This window comes from Ranitomeya variabilis, chromosome 2 (assembly GCF_051348905.1).
Source record: "Ranitomeya variabilis isolate aRanVar5 chromosome 2, aRanVar5.hap1, whole genome shotgun sequence".
NCBI classification, from domain to species: Eukaryota; Metazoa; Chordata; class Amphibia; order Anura; family Dendrobatidae; genus Ranitomeya; species Ranitomeya variabilis.
This window is the reverse complement of record NC_135233.1, coordinates 638,259,353-638,280,695: the sequence shown is the minus strand read 5'-3', so window position 1 is coordinate 638,280,695 and position 21,343 is coordinate 638,259,353. Positions and strand designations below refer to the sequence as shown.

At 46.5% G+C, this 21,343-nt stretch overlaps 1 protein-coding gene across 1 annotated transcript in view; it reads right to left on the bottom strand.

Moving 5' to 3' along the window:
* Window positions 1–427: 427 nt before the first annotated feature.
* Window positions 428–21,343, bottom strand: part of LOC143803906 (troponin I, slow skeletal muscle-like) — a 137,666-nt gene continuing 116,750 nt past the window's right edge. The window contains exon 8 of the mRNA XM_077281665.1: window positions 428–1,314. The gene's annotated coding sequence lies outside the window, so the exon portion shown is untranslated. The remainder of the gene's footprint in view (window positions 1,315–21,343) is intronic.

Genomic DNA, 21,343 nt, shown 5'->3' with positions numbered 1-21,343 from the left:
GATTACAGCAATGCCAGATTGAAATAGTTTTTTGTGTTTGGCTGCTGTCACACACTGAAAGATGCTTTTAATTCCTAAAGTATGTTATTGCTTTTTTGTAAGCTATAATTTTTCCCGATTTCAATAGGGCTTATTTTTTGCTGTACGAGTTAAACTTTTTACTGGTACCATTTTTGGGCACATAACTTTTTTATTTCTTTCTATTCCGATTTTTGGGAGGCAGAATGATCAAAAAACTTTTTTTATTTTTCTGCTGACAGAGCTGTTGAAGGCTTGTTTTTTGAGGGACAAGATGATGTTTTCAGCTATATAATTTTTATTTACATTTGTCTTTTTCATTCTGTTTTTTTTTCACTTTTTGTGATAAAGCATAATATTTTGCCTTGTTTTTTTATTTTCTTTAATGGTGTTCACTGGAGGGGTTAACTATTGGGACAGATTTTATAAGTCTGATCCAAATATGTATACTTTTTTGTTTATCATTTTTGCATAAATAAATGTATTTATTGAAATATTTTTTTCTTTTTTATTCTTTATTTTGTGATTTTTTTTTATATTTTTAAAATTTGTTTTTTTTGCATTGTTTTAGTATGCAACATCAAGTTTGCAGTAATAGATCGCTGAACTAATACTCTGCAATGGTTCTGCATTGCAGGGCAGTAGATCAGCGTCTTTAACACAGGGAGGCGGTGTGTCAGCTTCTTCTGTGAGCAGGAGCTGACAGGTCACCATCCCTGGGTGACCCCGTGGCAATCTTTTGGTTTGCAGTCACCATAGAGACCATCGTCACAATGTCATCGGAATTGTGTTGCATCTCTCGGAGATGTCCCGTGATGTTGATGTTTATAATGACAGCGGCATCACAGGGGTTATCGTGGGCCTTGCTGCAGGGTGTCAACTCTCACGTAGACCTGACACCCGCATTTGATCAATGGGAGCTCATGCAATCGTGGCGCCATAAATATACGGTGGTTTGCAAGATCGCAGCTCCCGCAGCGCCGTATATATACGCCGCATGTCGCGAAGGGGCTAAATATAGATTTAAAGCTTGTATCCAGCTTTGAATAGCACTTTTCAGTTTATACAAAATAAAAGACAAATGCATTTGCATGTTTCAGGAATGCAAGCTTTATTATTGATTAGTGCTCAAGTAAATAACATTTCTATTCAAAGTGTAAATATGCATTTAGCAATAAAAAAAGAACAGGAATTTCACTCGACTGAAGAATTATTGAGATAGGACAGAATGTGGATTTTGATTTTTAAAGAAACATTGCAATTTGAGAGGAAGCAGAAGTGAAGATCCATTGGGAGCTGTAAAAAAGTAAAATAGATAACAAAATTAAAACATTTTAAAAAACTTGTATTTTATTTATATTTCCTTATTGTACTAAATTATTATATTTTATATATTTCTTGAGATTATGAACAGATGTATTGTTTAAATAATCAGATTATTACCAGATTTGGTAAGTATTATTATTTAAATCTACAGTCATTTCATGCAATGAGGTTAGGTATCAATCTTTCCATCATGACATATTTCCAATAAGTGGAGATTTCGGTTAAAAAAATATACTGTAAATGCTAATTCAGAATCCTGACCAAGTTTGCAAAGTGTGTATGAGATGAAAAACATAGCGATGAGCGAGCACTAAAATGGTTGGGTGCTTAAAACGAGCAATTCTTAATACTTGCATTCTCGTTTTGAGTAACGAGTATAATGGGAGTTAATGGGAAAGCTGTGTTTTTTCCGGCCGACCCTACAACGAGGTCAGGGAAGCAGTAACAATGTTCAAATGGATGGGAAAAGTGCTGAATGGAAGCTTGCTGCTGAGAACAATGGTGTCATATTTTTACTTCACGATAAAGAATAAAACAATAAAAACAATAAAAAAACAATAAAACATTCCAAACCGACAAGAAATTACATTTTATAGGAATAAATGTTAAGAAACATTTTTTTCCTGTATAATAACTTATACATAAGGCAAAATAGAAAAGGATTTTAAAAAAATTGTTATCTAAGTAAACCAAAATTGGATCTTCTTATTGAAAAATAGGAAATTTAAGTGTAATTTATGAAGGAAGCAAGAACTGCCAAAAATTAGGGACTCAGAAGGTCTCAGAAACACCCTATATTAGATATAAAGGAGGGCCTCATACACATTCCGTTCAAATTGTCATGTATTGCTACTCCTAGACTCATAAAGAATATGCATTTTTGAGGGTTATATACTAAGTAGTGTTGAGCGATACCTTCCGATACTTGAAAGTATCGGTATCGGATAGTATCGGCCGATACCCGAAAAATATCGGATATCGCCGATACCGATACCCGATACCAATACAAGTCAATGGGACACAAGTATCGGAAGGTATCCTGGATGGTTCCCAGGGTCTGAAGGAGAGGAAACTCTCCTTCAGGCCCTGGGATCCATATTCATGTAAAAAATAAAGAATTAAAATAAAAAATATGGATATACTCACCCGTCCGGCGGCCCCTGGACCTTACCGATGTAACCGGCAGCCTCCGTTCCTAAGAATGAGGAGTTTAGGACCTTCGATGACGTGGCGGCTTGTGATTGGTCGCGTGACCGCTCATGTGACCGCTCACGCGACCAATCACAAGCCGCGACGTCATCGCAGGTCCTACACTCACTGCATTCTTAGGAACGGAGGCTGCCGGTTACATCGGTAAGGTCCAGGGGCCTCCGGAGGGGTGAGTATATCCATATTTTTTATTTTAATTCTTTATTTTTTACATGAATATGGATCCCAGGGCCTGAAGGAGAGTCTCCTCTCCTCCAGACCCTGGGAACCATACACTGGGAACTTCCGATTCCGATTTCCGATATCACAAAAATATCGAAACTCGGTATCGGAATTCCGATACCGCAAGTATCGGCCGATACCCGATACTTGCGGTATCGGAATGCTCAACACTAATACTAAGCAAATGTACTCCAGGCCATGGAATACCCTATGGGTGAGAAATATAATACCAATAAGGGTATGTGCACACATATTCCCCATCCTTTTACAATACCATTTCAAACGTGCCCATTTGAATTTTGGGCTTTGCCTGCCACTACCACCATGTCCACCACCATGTCAATATGAGGTGTTGTGAAATTGGATTTTGGGCTCCCCCGGTGGCCACTGGTGGAATTGAACTTGTGTGCATCATCCCCTCTGTTCACCTGTTCCCATCAGGATGTGGGAGTCGCTATTTAACCTTGCTCCTCTGTCACTTCCATGCCGGTCAACATTGTAATCAGAAGCCTTTCTGTGCATGTTCCTGCTACCAGACAACTTCCAGCTAAGTCGGACTTTTGTCCTTGTTTGTTTTTTGCATTTTGTTCCAGTTCACAGCTGCAGTTTCGTTTCTGTGTCTGGAAAGCTCTTGTGATCTGAAATTGCCACTCTGATGTTATGAGTTAATACTAGAGTCTTAAAGTAATTTCAGGATGGTGTATTGATAGGGTTTTCAGCTGACCATGAAAGTACCCTTTCTGTCTTCCTGCTATCTAGTAAGCGGACCTCGATTTTGCTAAACCTATTTTCATACTACGTTTGTCATTTTCATCTTAAATCACCGCCAATATATGTGGGGGCCTCTGTCTGCCTTTCGGGGAAATTTCTCTAGAGGTGAGCCAGGACTATATTTTCCTCTGCCAGGATTAGTTAGTCCTCCGGCCAGCGCTGGGCGTCTAGGGATAAAACGCAGGCTACGCTACCCGGCTACTGTTAGTTGTGCGGCAGGTTTAGTTCATGGTCAGTTTAAGTTTCCATCCTTCCAAGAGCTAGTTCCTATGTATGCTGGGCTATGTTCTCTTGCCATTGAGAACCATAACAATGAGGCTCTCGATTATAATTTTCAGAGGGCCATCAGGTGCTCTGAAACCTGCGTTTTGTAAGGTCTACAGCTCATTTTTGCCACCGGATCCCAATGGAAAAACTGTCATAGCGGGTGAAGCCACTGTAAGGTGGATATAATCTGTATTATCTGAAATATACCACAATGATAACCCATGGTATATTCTCCTTCATGCTGTCATGCCCTGACCCATCTGCTTTCATTCACAGGTACGTCTCCTACTCTGGATTAGCCACTGCTCCCCTGAATCCCATGTACTTCTCTCCCTCTGTTCTAACTGCTGGTACGTCTCCTACTCTGGATTAGCCACTGCTCCCCTGAATCCCATGTACTTCTCTCCCTCTGTTCTAACTGCTGGTATGTCTCCTACTCTGGATTAGCCACTGCTCCCCTGAATCCCATGTACTTCTCTCCCTCTGTTCTAAGTGGTACTTTGCTTCTCTTTCCCTGATTTTTAATTCCTGTATCATTCTGACAATTTTCTGACTGCATATTGACATATCTGTGCTCCTCACACCTAGCCCCTTCTTTTGATCTTATCCTGACTCTGTCTTCATCTTTGGTAGTCAAATGTTGTATTAACTGCACTCTGCTAATTGTCCCCTGCTGTGGACTTTCCTCCACCTCCTTCCTCCCCTCCCTGCCTCACCTGGCTTCATTTCTTGATCATTAGAATGGTATAAGTTGCATGAAGTGGGTCAGATTTGACTTTAGTCAGATGTGACATAATTTCAAGTGGCATATTTAAGTGTATTATCTGAAATATACCAGAAATAGTCCAGAAATCGGCCAGACGGTAAGACTAATCACTGTATTCTAACTTTACTTGCCTTTCTTTTCTCCCCTGCCCTTTAACCATGCTCACATTTCCCCCACCGTTTTTTGCTCCACTAATCCTCACTCTCCTCCACTAACCCCATACCCTCGCATCTTCAAATCACATAACTATCTCCTCTCTCTTACCCCCCAGCCTCATTCATCACTAATCCTCCCCCCAGCCTTCTCACACTATGAGAAACTATCGTAACCCCTCACACTTAAAATCTGTGCCACTGACCCCCACCCCTCTGCTTCCTCTCCCTGGGGCACTTTGGAATGCCCGCTCTATATGCAACAAGCTCCAAGTGATCCATGATCTCTTTACTTCCCGAAACCTTTCCTTCCTAGCCCTCACTGAGACCTGGCTGACACCCGATGACACGGCCTCGCCTGCAGCACTGAGTTACGGTGGCCTCCAATTTACCCACACTCCTCGCTCTGGCAACAGACATGGTGGAGGAGTGGGTATCCTTCTTTCTAAAAACTTTTTTTTCAACCCTATCCAACCCCCACCCTCCCTTATCCTCCCTTCTTTTGAGGTTCACTCTGTCCATATCTATGCTCCCTCCAATCTCCAAATGGCTGTCATATACCGACCACCGGGCTCAGCCACTGCCTTCATCGACCAATTCTCCACCTGGCTCCTTCACTTTCTCTCCGCTGACATCCCCACCATCATCATGGGTGACTTTAATATCCCTACGGACACCCGCCAGCCAGCAGCCTCCAAGCTACTGGCCCTTACTTCATCCTTTGGACTCAATCAGTGGTCCTCCACAGCCACCCACACAGACGGACATACACTAGACCTCATCTTCACCCGCCTCTGTTCCTTATCTAATCTCGCAACCTCTCCCTTCCCCCTATCTGACCACCATCTACTCACCTTCTCATCCTTGTCCTCCTCACCCGCCCCCCATGTCCAGCCATTACCACATCCACGCAGAAACCTCGCTCATCTAGACATTCACAGACTCTCAGACTCTCTCCTACCCCTGTCATCCATATCTTCACTCCACAACACGGACAGCGCCACCGCGTTCTATAACTCCACTCTCACATCAGCCATAGACTCAGTCGCCCCTCTCCTGCATGGCAAAGTGCGACGAACCAATAGGCAACCTTGGCATAACAATCGCACAAAAAAACTTAGACAAGCATCCAGGGTTGCAGAGCGACGTTGGAAGAAAACACGCCTGCCAGACGACTTCACTGCTTTCAAGCAAGCTACATTTGACTTCAAATTAGCCCTCACCTCCGCTAAACAGACCTATTTCACTAACCTTGTATCTTCACTATCCTACAACCCAAAACAACTGTTCAGCACATTCAACTCCCTCCTCCGCCCACCACTGCCACCCCCAACTCCCCTCATCTCCTCCGAGGACTTTGCCACCTACTTCAAAAACAAGATCGACCAAACAAGGCAAACCCTAACTGTTACACCACCCCAACCACTCCATATACCAGACCTCTGCCCTCCCCTAATAACCTCCCTCTCCAACATCACTGAAGGAGAGCTTACTCACCTCTTCTCCAAATCACACCTCACCACCTGTGCACTTGACCCCATCCCCTCCCACTTGCTCCCCAACCTCACTAACATGTTCATTCCAGCCCTAACACATCTCTTCAACCTATCACTATCTTCTGGTACCTTCCCCTCTGCCTTCAAACATGCCACCATCACACCCATCCTCAAAAAAACTAACCTTGACCCAACTGCTATACAAAGCTACCGCCCCATATCACTGCTCCCGTTTGCTTCAAAACTCCTTGAGCAGCATGTCCATGCTCAAATTTCCTCCCACCTCTCATCTAACTCTATCCTTGACAACCTTCAATCTGGCTTCCGCCCCCACCTCTCCACCGAAACTGCCCTGACAAAAATTACTAATGACTTACTCACAGCCAAAGCTAACAGACAGTTCTCCATCCTCCTCCTTCTTGACCTGTCCTCTGCTTTCGACACAGTCGATCACTGCCTACTGCTACAGATTCTTTCTTCCCTTGGCATCAAAGGCCTTGCCCTGTCCTGGATTGCCTCATACCTTTCCGACCGCACATTTAGCGTTTCCTACTCCCACACTACCTCCTCATCCCGCCCTCTCTCTGTTGGAGTCCCTCAAGGCTCTGTCCTAGGGCCCCTACTTTTTTCCATCTATACCCTTGGCCTAGGGCAACTCATAAAGTCCCATGGCTTCCAGTACCACCTGTATGCGGACGACACTCAGATCTACCTCTCTGGCTCAGATGTTGCCTCTCTTCTGTCCAGAATCCCGGAGTTTCTGTCAGCCATATCCTCCTTCTTCACCTCTCGCTTCCTAAAACTCAATGTAGACAAAACCGAACTCATCATCTTTCCCCCATCTCACGTATCCCCCCCACCTGATCTATCTATTATGGTAAACGGCATCACGTTCTCTCCCGCACCTGAAATCCGTTGCCTCGGAGTAACTCTCGACTCTGCCTTGTCCTTCAAACCGCACGTTCAAACTCTTGCCACCTCCTGTCGCCTCCAACTCAAAAATATTGCCAGAATCCGTCCCTTCCTCACCCCACAATCTACTAAGACTCTTGTGCATGCCCTCATCATCTCCCACCTCGACTACTGCAACACCCTCCTCTGTGGCCTCCCCACTAACTCTCTTGCACCACTCCAGTCTGTCCTCAACTCTGCTGCCCGGCTAATCCACCTCTCTCCTCGCTACTCCCCTGCTTCTCCCCTTTGCAAATCCCTCCACTGGCTCCCAATTCCCCAACGAATACAGTTCAAACTACTAACACTGATCTACAAAGCCATCCACAACCTGTCCCCTCCCTATATTTCTGAACTAATCTCCCAATACGTTCCCTCACGTAACCTCCGATCCTCCCAAGACCACCTACTCTCCACCACACTTATTCGGTCCTCACACAACCGCCTCCAAGATTTCTCCCGAATATCCCCCATCCTCTGGAATTCCATGCCTCAACACATCCGACTATCCACCACCCTCGGATCCTTCAGACGGAACCTGAAAACCCATCTCTTCAAAAAAGCCTACAGCCTGCAATAACCATTCTGCCGCCTCGCCATCGCCAGAGCAGCCGCCTCTCCATCGCCAGAGCTGCTGCACCTCTGACCTTCTGTTTCTTCCCCACTATCCCATAGAATGTAAGTCCGCAAGGACAGGGTCCTCTCCCCTTTGTACCAGTCTGTCACTGTAAACTTGTTTACTGTAAATGATATTTATAACCCTGTATGTAACCCCTTTCTCATGTACAGCACCATGGAATTAATGGTGCTATATAAATAATAATAATAATAATAATAATATAATACAGGAGTGGGGGGAGCTGTATGATCAATATCAGGAAATTGGTTTCTACCAGACACCAAAAGCATTAGGCCGCCATCACACCACCATAGAATACGGACGAGTGCTATGCGAGAAAACATCGCATAGCACTCGGACCAGTGTTAATCTATGGGGCAGCTCAAATCAGCGTTTCTTTTCTCAGCCGTATTCGATGTGTGTGTAAAATTGCAGCCTAAATTGTTGAACAAGCATGCTGCGATTGTCACCGAGACTCAGCCGAGACTCGCCAATGGAAGCCTATGGGTGTGAGAAAAAAATAGCACAGCACTTAGACCATGTGAGTGCTGTCTGATTTTTACACACCGGTGCCCTTTGAAAAGCCAGCAATTCATGTGCTGCGTTCAGTAAAAGCATAGCATGACAGGTTAGAATAGAATAGAGATGATAGATATATACACATAGAATATCTATATATATATAGATGTCAGTGGCACACACATATATATATATATATATATATATATATATATATATTTATATGTATATATATATTATATAGATGTATAGATAGAAGAAAAGCCAGCAATTCATCTGCCACGTAGTGTAAAATCACAGCAGGAGCTGACAAGATAGAATAGATGGATTACATTCAGTAAATATAAATAGAATAGGTAGATATATAGATGTCAGTGACATATGCAATTAGTACAGGGTGTGTGCAGCTTTATGTAAATGTATTGAATGAATAATAGATAATTTTTCTGAAAAAAATGGTGCTCCCGCGTAATTTTCGTAAGGAGCAGAGGGAAAGCCGATGACTGGGGGCCGATGTTTATAGTCTGGGAATTGAGTAATATCCATGGAGCTTCCTAAGCTATTAATATCAGCTCACAACTGTATACTTAGCCTTTACTGGCTATTAAAATGGGAAACCCTAAAACAAAATGATGAAGGGTCCCCCTATAAATAATAACCAGCAAAGGCTATGCAGACAGCTGATATTAATAGCCTAGGAAGGGGCCATGGATACTGGCCCTACTCAGGCTAAAAACATCAGCTCTCAGCCGCCCTAGAAAAGGTACATCTCTAAGATGCACCAATTCTGGCTCTTAGCCTTGCTCTTCTCACTTGCCCTGTAGCGGTGGCAAGTGGGGTGATAGCGGGGGGGTTGAGGTCACCTTTGTATTGTCAAGTAACATTAAGCCCCGAGGTTAGTAATGGAGAGGCGTCAATATGACGCCATTACTAACCCCATAGTCATACTTTATGAAAACATAGACACCCAGAATAAAGTTCTTTAATTGAAAGAATGACACAGACTCCTTTAAAAAATATAAATTGAACCATTCTTACAACCTCGCCTATTCCCAATGGTTAAGGGTGGATTGTAGTGCTAATATACAATATTAATGACCATCAGAACCCATATTGGTAGCCTGTCTTTAAAGACCCCTTTAAGATATATTTACAGTAACAGTTCAGTTCATATTAGCCTTGTAGTTTTCTGTAACTTTCCTAACACCTGGATATTGCATAACTCTTTAATGAGAACATGCTTGTTTAAAGTATTCATCCAATTGTCACATAGTTTCACTATCAATATTTGGTGAGAATGGAGTATTTTTATATTTTTCAGTGGTAAAGCATATGTTTATAATTGCTGCATAGCTTCGCTAATAATGTTTGGTGACAATTTTGTCGTGTTTATAATATGGTAGAACATCCAGTACTAGGAGAGTTTTTGGCACTTCATATCCGGGGTGACGTATTTGTCCGGTGTAATTTGACATCTGAAGAGCTGGCCACTCAGAAGAGAGATATTATACTGAACAAATAGAACCTATTAGAGCTTGTGTAACATTTGGTTACACAAGCATTTTGTTTCCAAACAAGACATAAGCTGGAGAGGATTGCCCATGTGGGTATATAGTGTGGATATCCCAGGAATTTCTCTGTCTTCACTATTCGCTTCTCGCGGTTGATGTTTCCAGACAGATGATGTCGCCATTCCTGGTGAAGTGTGATCTGAAAAATATGATAATCCATCTATTCTATCCTGTCGGCTCCTGCAATGATTTTACAGTACACGGCAGATGAATTGCCAGCTTTTTTCTATGTACCTATGTATGTAATACACATACATATATATGTGTGTGTGTGTAACTGACATCTATATATCTATGTTCTATGTGTATATATATCTATTATCTCTATGCTCAGGGCCGTATTTACCACTAGGCACTTGAGGGCACGTGCCTAGGGCGGGACGATGCGGAGGGCGGCACCTGAGCAAGTTTTTTGTTCTGTTTTTTTTTATTAAAGTCTGGGGTCTTCTCCCGCCCACAACCTCACCCCACCCCCCATGCACCCTCCCGCTTGAGGACGTCATACTCACCCTACTCAGCTATGGACGCATATTCATCACCTTAATGAGCAGTACAACGTGCCCGCTCACGCAGGAAGACGCTGCCATGTCGGGACAGAGATGGTGGGATGTTCGGCTCAGTGTGGGAAAGGTGAGTATGACAGCCAAGGAGTATGGGAGGGAGGATGAAGGAGGGCAGAGGGAGGACAGGAGGAGGATGTGGGAGTGAGCGATGCATGCAAGATGGGAGCGGGGGGGAAGCTGAGCTGAGCCATTCATACAAGATGGGAGGGGGGAAGCTGGGCCATTCATACAAGAAGGGAGCGGGGGGGAAGCTGACCTGAGCCATTCATACAAGATGGGAGGGGGGAAGCTGAGCCATTCATACAAGATGGGAGGGGGGGAAGCTGAGCCATTCATACAAGATGGGAGGGGGGAAGCTGAGCCATTCATACAAGATGGGGGGAAGCTGAGCCATTCATACAAGATGGGGGGAAGCTGAGCCATTCATACAAGATGGGAGGGGGGAAGCAGAGCCATTCATACAAGATGGGAGGGGGAAGCTGAGCCATACATACAAGATGGGCAGGGGGGAAGCTGAGCCATTCATACAAGATGGGAGTGGGGAAGCTGAGCCATTCATACAAGATGGGAGGGGGGAAGCTGAGCTGAGCCATTCATACAAGATGGGAGGGGGGAAGCTGAGCTGAGACATTCATACAAGATGGGAGGGGGGAAGCTGTTGTGAACTCCGTTTTCAGGCTCCCTCTTGTGGTCACAGATGGTATTGTGTGACTTTGGTTTTTTGGCTCCCCCTGGTGGTTTGGTTTATTATCCTGCGGGTCTGCTGGATCAGCTGCCTCGTTATTCACCAGGGAGGCTCCTATTTAGCTCTGCTTCACTTCCACTTGTTGCCGGCTGTCAATGTATTCAGTGCTATTCTGATTACTCCTGATTATCTCATTTTCTGCCTCTTCAGGATAAGCTAAGTTCTGTTTGAATATTTTTTGCTCATCTGCCTGCAATATGATTTCTGTGTATGATGAGTCTAGTCCAGCTTGCTAATATGTGATTTCTTTTTGCTGGTAAGCTCTGGGGTACGGAGTTGCTTCCCCCGCACCGTTAGTTGGTGCGGGGGCTCGAGCAATCTCTGCGTGGATATTTTGAATAGGATTTTTAGGTAACGTTCCACGGCTGCCTATAGTTGTTTGCAGATAGGATCAGGTTGCGGTCAATCTAGTTACCACTTCCCCAGAGCTAGTAGTCTGTTCAGCTACTTAGCTAGTCCGACCTGCGATCCTTGCCACTAGGATCATAACAGGCTGCCTGATATACGACACACTAACAGTACAGCCGGCCTATAAAGTGTTAATTGCATGGCAGAAGCAGGAGAAAAGAAGCTTGGAGATATTTTTTTTTTTTTTTTGCTGCCGTGTGTCTAGCTGCTGTGTGTCTGGCTTCTCTCCTCCTCTTAATCTTGGTGTGGCTCTGAGTTCAGCTGCTGATATGGATATCCAGAGTTTAGCCTCCAGTGTGGATCATCTTGCTGCAAGGGTACAAAGTATTCAGGATTTTGTTGTGCACAGTCCTATGTCAGAGCCTAGAATACCTATTCCGGAGTTGTTTTCTGGAGATAGATCTAGGTTCCTGAATTTTAAGAACAATTGCAAGTTGTTTCTTTCTTTGAAACCTCGTTCCTCTGGGGATTCTGTTCAGCAAGTTAAGATTATTATTTCTTTCTTGCGTGGCGATCCTCAAGATTGGGCTTTCGCATTGGCTCCAGGAGATCCTGCATTGCTCAGTGTGGATGCGTTTTTTTCTGGCCCTTGGATTGCTCTATGAGGAACCTAATCTGGAGAACCAGGCTGAAAAAGCGTTGTTGGCCCTCTCTCAGGGGCAAGATGATGCAGAGGTGTACTGCCAGAAACTTCGGAAATGGTCGGTGCTTACTCAATGGAATGAGTGTGCCCTGGCTGCAAATTTCAGAAAAGGTCTTTCTGAAGCCATTAAGAATGTCATGGTGGGGTTCCCTACACCTGCAGGTCTGAATGAGTCAATGACTCTGGCCATTCAGATTGATCGGCGTTTGCGGGAGCGCAAACCTGCGCACCATTTGGCGGTGTCTTCTGAACAGACACCTGAGTCTATGCAATGTGATAGAATTCTGACCAGAAGTGAACGGCAAAATTATAGACGGCAAAATGGGTTGTGCTTTTACTGTGGTGACTCAGCTTATGTTATCTCAGCATGCTCTAAGCGCACAAAAAAGATTGATAAATCTGTCACCATCGGTACTTTACAGCCTAAGTTTATTTTGTCTGTTACCCTGATTTGTTCCCTGTCATCTTACCCAGTTATGGCTTTTGTGGATTCAGGTGCTGCCCTGAGTCTGATGGATTTGTCATTTGCCAGGCGCTGTGGTTTTGTTTTGGAGCCTTTAAAATTCCCTATTCCACTAAGGGGAATTGATGCTACACCATTGGCTACGAATAAACCTCAGTACTGGACACAAGTGACCATGTGCATGACTCCTGTTCATCAGGAGGTGATTCGCTTTCTTGTATTGCATAATTTGCATGATGTTGTTGTGTTGGGCCTGCCATGGTTGCAGACTCATAATCCAGTCCTGGATTGGAAAGCAATGTCTGTGTCAAGTTGGGGTTGTCAGGGAATTCATGGCGACGCTCCTGTGGTGTCAATTGCTTCATCCACTCCTTCTGAGGTCCCTGCGTTTTTGTCAGATTACCAGGATGTATTTGATGAGCCCAAACTCAGTTCTCTACCTCCTCATAGGGATTGTGATTGTGCTATAAATTTGATTCCTGGTAGTAAGTTTCCTAAGGGACGACTTTTCAATTTGTCAGTGCCGGAGCATGCTGCTATGCGGAGTTATATAAAGGAGTCTTTGGAGAAAGGACTTATTCGCCCCTCCTCCTCCCCTCTTGGTGTGGGGTTCTTTTTTGTGGCTAAGAAGGATGGTTCCTTGAGACCTTGTATTGATTATCGCCTTCTAAACAAAATCACGGTCAAATTTCAGTATCCTTTGCCATTGTTATCTGATCAGTTTGCTCGCATTAGGGGGTCTAGTTGGTTCACCAAGATAGATCTTCGTGGTGCGTATAACCTTGTGCTTATTAAGCAGGGTGATGAATGGAAAACTGCATTTAATACGCCCGAAGGCCATTTTGAGTACTTGGTGATGCCTTTTGGACTTTCTAACGCTCCTTCTGTCTTTCAGTCCTTTATGCACGACATCTTCCGCGAATATCTGGATAAATTTATGATTGTGTATCTGGATGATATTCTGTTTTTTTCGGATGATTGGGAGTCCCATGTTAAGCAGGTCAGGATGGTGTTTCAGGTCCTGCGTGCCAATGCTTTATTTGTGAAGGGCTCGAAATGTCTTTTTGGAGTCCAGAAGGTCTCTTTTTTAGGTTTCATTTTTTCTCCTTCTGCTATTGAGATGGACCCAGTCAAGGTTCAGGCTATTCATGACTGGACTCAGCCTACATCTGTTAAGAGTCTTCAGAAGTTCTTGGGTTTTGCTAATTTTTACCGTCGCTTCATCGCTAATTTTTCTGGAGTTGTTAAGCCATTGACGGATTTGACCAAGAAGGGTTCTGATGTTACTAATTGGTCTCCTGCGGCTGTGGAGGCCTTTCGGGAGCTGAAGCACCGGTTTTCTTCGGCTCCGGTCTTATGTCAGCCAGACGTCTCCCTTCCTTTCCAGGTCGAGGTTGATGCTTCTGAGATTGGAGCGGGGGCTGTTTTGTCACAAAGAAGCACTGATGGCTCTGTGATGAAGCCATGTGCTTTCTTTTCAAGAAAGTTTTCGCCTGCCGAGCGGAATTATGATGTTGGTAATCGGGAGTTGTTGGCTATGAAGTGGGCATTTGAGGAGTGGCGACATTGGCTCGAGGGAACTAAGCATCGTGTGGTGGTCTTGACTGATCACAAGAATTTGATTTATCTCGAGTCGGCCAAGCGGCTGAATCCTAGACAGGCTCGTTGGTCGTTGTTTTTCTCTCGTTTTGATTTCGTGGTCTCATACCTGCCTGGTTCGAAGAATGTGAAGGCTGATGCTCTTTCTAGGAGTTTTGTGCCTGACTCTCCTGGTGATTCAGAGCCAGCTGTTATCCTCAGAGAAGGGGTGATTTTGTCTGCCATCTCCCCAGATTTGCGACAAGTGCTGCAGGAGTTTCAGGCGGATAGACCTGACCGTTGTCCACCGGAGAGACTGTTTGTCCCGGATAGATGGACCAGCAGAGTTATTTCCGAGGTTCATTCTTCGGTGTTGGCAGGCCATCCTGGGATTTTTGGTACCAGAGATTTGGTGGCTAGGTCCTTCTGGTGGCCTTCCTTGTCGCGGGATGTGCGTTCCTTTGTGCAGTCTTGTGGAATTTGTGCTCGGGCTAAGCCTTGCTGTTCTCGTGCCAGTGGCTTGTTGTTGCCTTTGCCTGTCCCGAAGAGGCCTTGGACGCACATTTCCATGGATTTTATTTCAGATCTCCCGGTCTCTCAGAGAATGTCGGTCATTTGGGTGGTGTGTGATCGTTTTTCTAAAATGGTCCATTTGGTGCCCTTGCCTAAGTTGCCTTCCTCCTCCGAGTTGGTTCCTCTGTTTTTTCAAAATGTGGTTCGTTTGCACAGGATCCCTGAAAATATTGTATCCGACAGAGGATCCCAGTTTGTGTCTAGATTTTGGCGGACCTTTTGTGCTAAGATGGGCATTAATTTGTCTTTTTCGTCGGCCTTCCAATCTCAGACGAATGGCCAAACCGAGCGCACTAATCAGACTTTGGAAACCTATTTAAGATGTTTTGTTTCTGCTGATCAGGACGACTGGGTGACTTTTTTGCCATTGGCCGAGTTTGCCCTTAATAATCGGGCTAGTTCTGCTACTTTGGTTTCGCCTTTTTTTTGTAATTCAGGGTTTCATCCTCGTTTTTCCTCGGGTCAGGTGGAGTCTTCTAACTGTCCTGGAGTGGATGTTGTGGTGGATAGGTTGCATCAGATTTGGAATCATGTGGTGGACAATTTGAAGCTGTCACAAGAGAAGGCTCAGCGCTTTGCCAACCGCCGTCGCTGTGTGGGTCCCCGACTTCGCGTTGGGGATTTGGTGTGGTTGTCTTCTCGCTTTGTTCCTATGAAGGTCTCCTCTCCTAAGTTTAAGCCTCGGTTTATCGGTCCTTATAAGATTTTGGAAGTTCTTAACCCTGTGTCATTTCGTTTGGACCTCCCGGCATCGTTTGCTATTCATAATGTGTTCCATCGGTCGTTGTTGCGGAGGTATGTGGTGCCTGTGGTTCCTTCGGTTGAGCCTCCTGCCCCTGTGCTGGTTGAGGGAGAATTGGAATACGTGGTGGAGAAGATGTTGGATTCTCGTATTTCTAGACGGAGGCTTCAGTATTTGGTTAAGTGGAAAGGCTATGGTCAGGAGGATAATTCCTGGGTTGTCGCCTCTGATGTTCATGCGGCCGATTTGGTTTGTGCCTTCCATGTGGCTCACCCTGATCGCCCTGGGGGTTTTGATGAGGGTTCGGTGACCCCTCCTTAAGGGGGGGGTACTGTTGTGAACTCCGTTTTCAGGCTCCCTCTTGTGGTCACAGATGGTATTGTGTGACTTTGGTTTTTTGGCTCCCCCTGGTGGTTTGGTTTATTATCCTGCGGGTCTGCTGGATCAGCTGCCTCGTTATTCACCAGGGAGGCTCCTATTTAGCTCTGCTTCACTTCCACTTGTTGCCGGCTGTCAATGTATTCAGTGCTATTCTGATTACTCCTGATTATCTCGTTTTCTGCCTCTTCAGGATAAGCTAAGTTCTGTTTGAATATTTTTTGCTCATCTGCCTGCAATATGATTTCTGTGTATGATGAGTCTAGTCCAGCTTGCTAATATGTGATTTCTTTTTGCTGGTAAGCTCTGGGGTACGGAGTTGCTTCCCCCGCACCGTTAGTTGGTGCGGGGGCTCGAGCAATCTCTGCGTGGATATTTTGAATAGGATTTTTAGGTAACGTTCCACGGCTGCCTATAGTTGTTTGCGGATAGGATCAGGTTGCGGTCAATCTAGTTACCACTTCCCCAGAGCTAGTAGTCTGTTCAGTTACTTAGCTAGTCCGACCTGCGATCCTTGCCACTAGGATCATAACAGGAAGCTGAGCCATACATACAAGAAGGGAGGGGGAAGCTGAGCTAAGCCATTCGTTCAAGATGGGAGGGGGAAACTGAGGTGAGCCATTCATACAAGATGGGAGGGGGGAAGCTGAGCCATATATACAAGATGGGAGGGAAGCTGAGCCATTCATACAAGATGCATATTCATCACCTTAATGAGCAGTACCACGTGACCGCTCATGCAGGAAGACGCTGCCATGCCGGGACAGAGATGGTGGGATGTTCGGCTCGGTGTGGGAAAGGTAAGTATGACAGCCAGGGAGGATGGGAGGGAGAATGAAGGAGGGCAGAGGGAGGACAGGAGGAGGTTGTGGGAGTGAGCGATGCATGCAAGATGGGAGCGGGAGCGGGGGGGAAGCTGAGCTGAGCCATTCATACAAGATGGGAGGGGGGAAGCTGAGCCATTCATACAAGATGGGGGGAAGCTGAGCCATTCATACAAGATGGGAGGGGGGGAAGTTGAGCCATTCATACAAGATGGGAGGGGGGAAGCTGAGCCATACATACAAGATGGGCAGGGGGGAAGCTGAGCCATTCATACAAGATGGGAGGGGGGAAGCTGAGCCATTCATACAAGATGGGAGGGGGGAAGCTTAGCTGAGCCATTCATACAAGATGGGAGGGGGGAAGCTGAGCTGAGCCATTCATACAAGATGGGAGGGGGGAAGCTGAGCCATACATACAAGAAGGGAGGGGGAAGCTGAGCCACATATACAAGATGGGAGGGGGGAGGGAAGCTGAGCCATTCATACAAGATGGGAGGGGGAAGCTGAGCCATTCATACAAGATGGGGGAAGCTGAGCCATTCATACAAGATGGGAGGGGGGGAGGGAAGCTGAGCCATTCATACAAGATGGGAGGGGGGAAGCTGAACCATACATACAAGATGGGCAGGGGGGAAGCTGAGCCATTCATACAAGATGGGAGGGGGGAAGCAGAGACATTCATACAAGATGGGAGGGGGGAAGCTGAGCTGAGCCATTCATACAAGATGGGAGGGGGGGAAGTTGAGCCATTCATACAATATGGGAGGGGGGAAGCTGAGCCATACATACAAGATGGGCAGGGGGGAAGCTGAGCCATTCATACAAGATGGGAGGGGGGAAGCTGAGCCATTCATACAAGATGGGAGGGGGGAAGCTTAGCTGAGCCATTCATACAAGATGGGAGGGGGGAAGCTGAGCTGAGCCATTCATACAAGATGGGAGGGGGGAAGCTGAGCCATACATACAAGAAGGGAGGGGGAAGCTGAGCCACATATACAAGATGGGAGGGGGGAGGGAAGCTGAGCCATTCATACAAGATGGGAGGGGGAAGCTGAGCCATTCATACAAGATGGGGGAAGCTGAGCCATTCATACAAGATGGGAGGGGGGAGGGAAGCTGAGCCATTCATACAAGATGGGAGGGGGGAAGCTGAACCATACATACAAGATGGGCAGGGGGGAGCTGAGCCATTCATACAAGATGGGAGGGGGAAGCAGAGACATTCATACAAGATGGGAGGGGGGAAGCTGAGCTGAGCCATTCATACAAGATGGGAGGGGGGAAGCTGAGCTGAGCCATTCATACAAGATGGGAGGGGGGAAGCTGAGCCATACATACAAGAAGGGAGGGGGGAAGCTGAGCTGAGCCATTCATACAAGATGGGAGGGGGGAAGCTGAGCTGAGCCATTCATACAAGATGGGAGGGGGGAAGCTGAGCTGAGCCATTCATACAAGATGGGAAGGGGGAAGCTGAGCTGAGCCATTCATACAAGATGGGAGGGGGGAAGCTGAGCTGAGCCATTCATACAAGATGGGAGGGGGGAAGCTGAGCTGAGCCATTCATACAAGATGGGAGGGGGGAAGCTGAGCCATACATACAAGAAGGGAGGGGGGAAGCTGAGCTGAGCCATTCATTCAAGATGGGAGGGGGAAACTGAGGTGAGCCATTCATACAAGATGGGGGGGAAGCTGAGCCATATATACAAGATGGGAGGGGGGAGGGAAGCTGAGCCATTCATACAAGATGGGAGGGGGGAAGCTGAGGCATTCATACAAGATGGGAGGGGGGAAGCTGAGCCATACATACAAGATGGGAGGGAAGCTGAGCCATTCATACAAGATGGGAGGGGGGAAGCTGAGCCATTCATACAAAATTGGAGGGGGGAAGCTGAGCCATTCATACAAGATGGGAGGGGGGAAGCTGAGCCATACATACAAAATGGGAGTGGGGAAAGCTGAGCCATTCATACAAGATGGGGGGGAAGTTGAGCCATTAATACAAGATGGGAGGGGGGGAAAGCTGAGCCATACATACAAGGTGGGAGGGGGGAAGCTGAGCTGAGCCATTCATGCAAGATGGGAGGGGGAGGAAGCTGTGACATTCATACAAGATGGGAGGGGGAAGCTGAGGCATTCATACAAGATGGGAGGGGGGAAGCTGAGCCATACATACAAGATGGGAGGGAAGCTGAGCCATTCATACAAGATGGGAGGGGGAAGCTGAGCCATTCATACAAGATGGGAGGGGGGGGGAAGCTGAGCCATTCATACAAGATGGGAGGGGGGAAGCTGAGCCATTCTTACAAGATGGGAAGGGGGAAGCTGAGCCATTCATACAAGATGGGAGGGGGGAAGCTGAGCCATTCTTACAAGATGGGAAGGGGGAAGCTGAGCCATTCTTACAAGATGGGAGGGGGGAAGATGAGCCATACATACAAGATGGGGGGAAGCTGAGCCATTCATACAAGATGGGAGGGGGGGGAAGCTGAGCCATTCATACAAGATGGGAGGGGGGAAGCTGAGCCATTCATACAAAATTGGAGGGGGGAAGCTGAGCCATTCATACAAGATGGGAGGGGGGAAGCTGAGCCATACATACAAAATGGGAGTGGGGAAAGCTGAGCCATTCATACAAGATGGGGGGGGAAGTTGAGCCATTAATACAAGATGGGAGGGGGGGAAAGCTGAGCCATACATACAAGGTGGGAGGGGGGAAGCTGAGCTGAGCCATTCATGCAAGATGGGAGGGGGAGGAAGCTGTGACATTCATACATGATGGGAGGGGGAAGCTGAGCTGAGCCATTCATACAAGATGGGAGGGGAGAAGCTGAGCCATACATACAAGATGGGAGGGGGGGAATTTGAGCTGAGCCATTCATACAAGATGGGAGTGGGAAGCAGAGACATTCATACAAGATGGGAGGGGGGAAGCTGAGCCATTCATGCAAGATGGGGGTGAAGCTGAGCTGAGCCATTCATACAAGATGGGAGGGAGGAAGATGAGCTGAGCTGAGCCATTCATACAAGATGGGCGGGGGGGGAAGCTGAGCCATACATACAAGATGGGAGGGGGGGAAGCTGAGCCATTCATACAAGATGGGAGCTGAGACATACATACCATACAAGATGGGAGGGGGAAGCTGAGCCATTCATACAAGATGGGAGCTGAGACATACATACCATACAAGATGGGAGGGGGGAGCAGAGCCATTCATACAAGATGGGAGGGAGCTGAGCCATTCATAGAAGATGGGGGAGCTGAGCCATACATACAAGAATGGGGGGAGCTGAGCCATACATACAAGATAGGAGGGGGGGACAATTTGAGTGGGGATGAGGGGATTTATTATGTGTGGGGACAATTGGAGTGGGGATTAATGGATTTATTATGTATGGCGACAATTTGAGTGAGGATAGGGGGATTTATTATGTGTGGGGATGGGGGATTTAATGTGTGGGGGGATATTTGAGGACACAAAATGAAGAGCAAAGGGGGAGATGGGGAAACAGTACAGGGGAATGGGGGCATGTATGAGGAAACAGTACTGGTGAATGGGGGGCATGTATGAGGAAACAGTACTGGGGAATGGGGGGCATGTATGGGCAATGGGGGGTATGTATGAGGAAACAGTACGGGGAATGGGGGTATGTATGAGGAAACAGTACTGGGGAATGGGGGGCATATATGGGCAATGGGGTGCATGTATGAGGAAACAGTATGGGGGATGGGGGGCATGTATGAGGAAACAGTACTGGGAAATGGGGGGCATATATGAGGAAACAGTATGGGGGATGGGTGCAGACAGTATGGGGAGCGAACGGGGGAATGTATGAGGACATAGTACGAGTAGCGATGTGAAAAATTGATGTGGACAGAGTACGGGGAGTGAGGGTGATGGGATGTGTGCAGACACAGTATGGGGAGTCAGGTGAGTAGGCAGTATAGAAAGTGAGGGGGTAAATATATGAGGAGACAGTATGGTGAACAGGAGGGATGTGAGAGGAGACTGTATGAGGAGGGAGGGGAATAGTGTGAGGAGACAGTATGGGGGCAGAAAAGTGAGTGGGCACAGAATAGAAACTGAGTAGTGGGGACGTAGCATGGAGGGGACAGTGTAAGGGCACAGCCAGGAGGGGACAGTATACCAAGGAGGGGGAGTGTGATGAGAGAGTACAGTATAAATACTGGGCCCTATAGGGGGGACACAGTATGAGAGGACAGTGTGAAGAGGGGGCCAGTATGGAAAGGAGAGGTCAGTGTGAAGAGCATGTACCATAAGTAGGACAGTGTGGGGGACATATTTTGTGCAGACAATATAGTGAGGGGCAATTTTTTATTCAGCAGCATTATAATGACACTTGTATCTTTAAGGGCATCATGTGGAGATTTTCTGCAAAAGAGCGGAGAAGATGGAAGTCTGCAGAGACGAGCTGTGGATGAGAAAACTCATCATGGGGTCTGGACAAGATGAAGAAAAGAAGAACGGCTCTAGAGACGACGTCATCTATAAGGTACCTGGATGTAAATGTTTTTTTGTG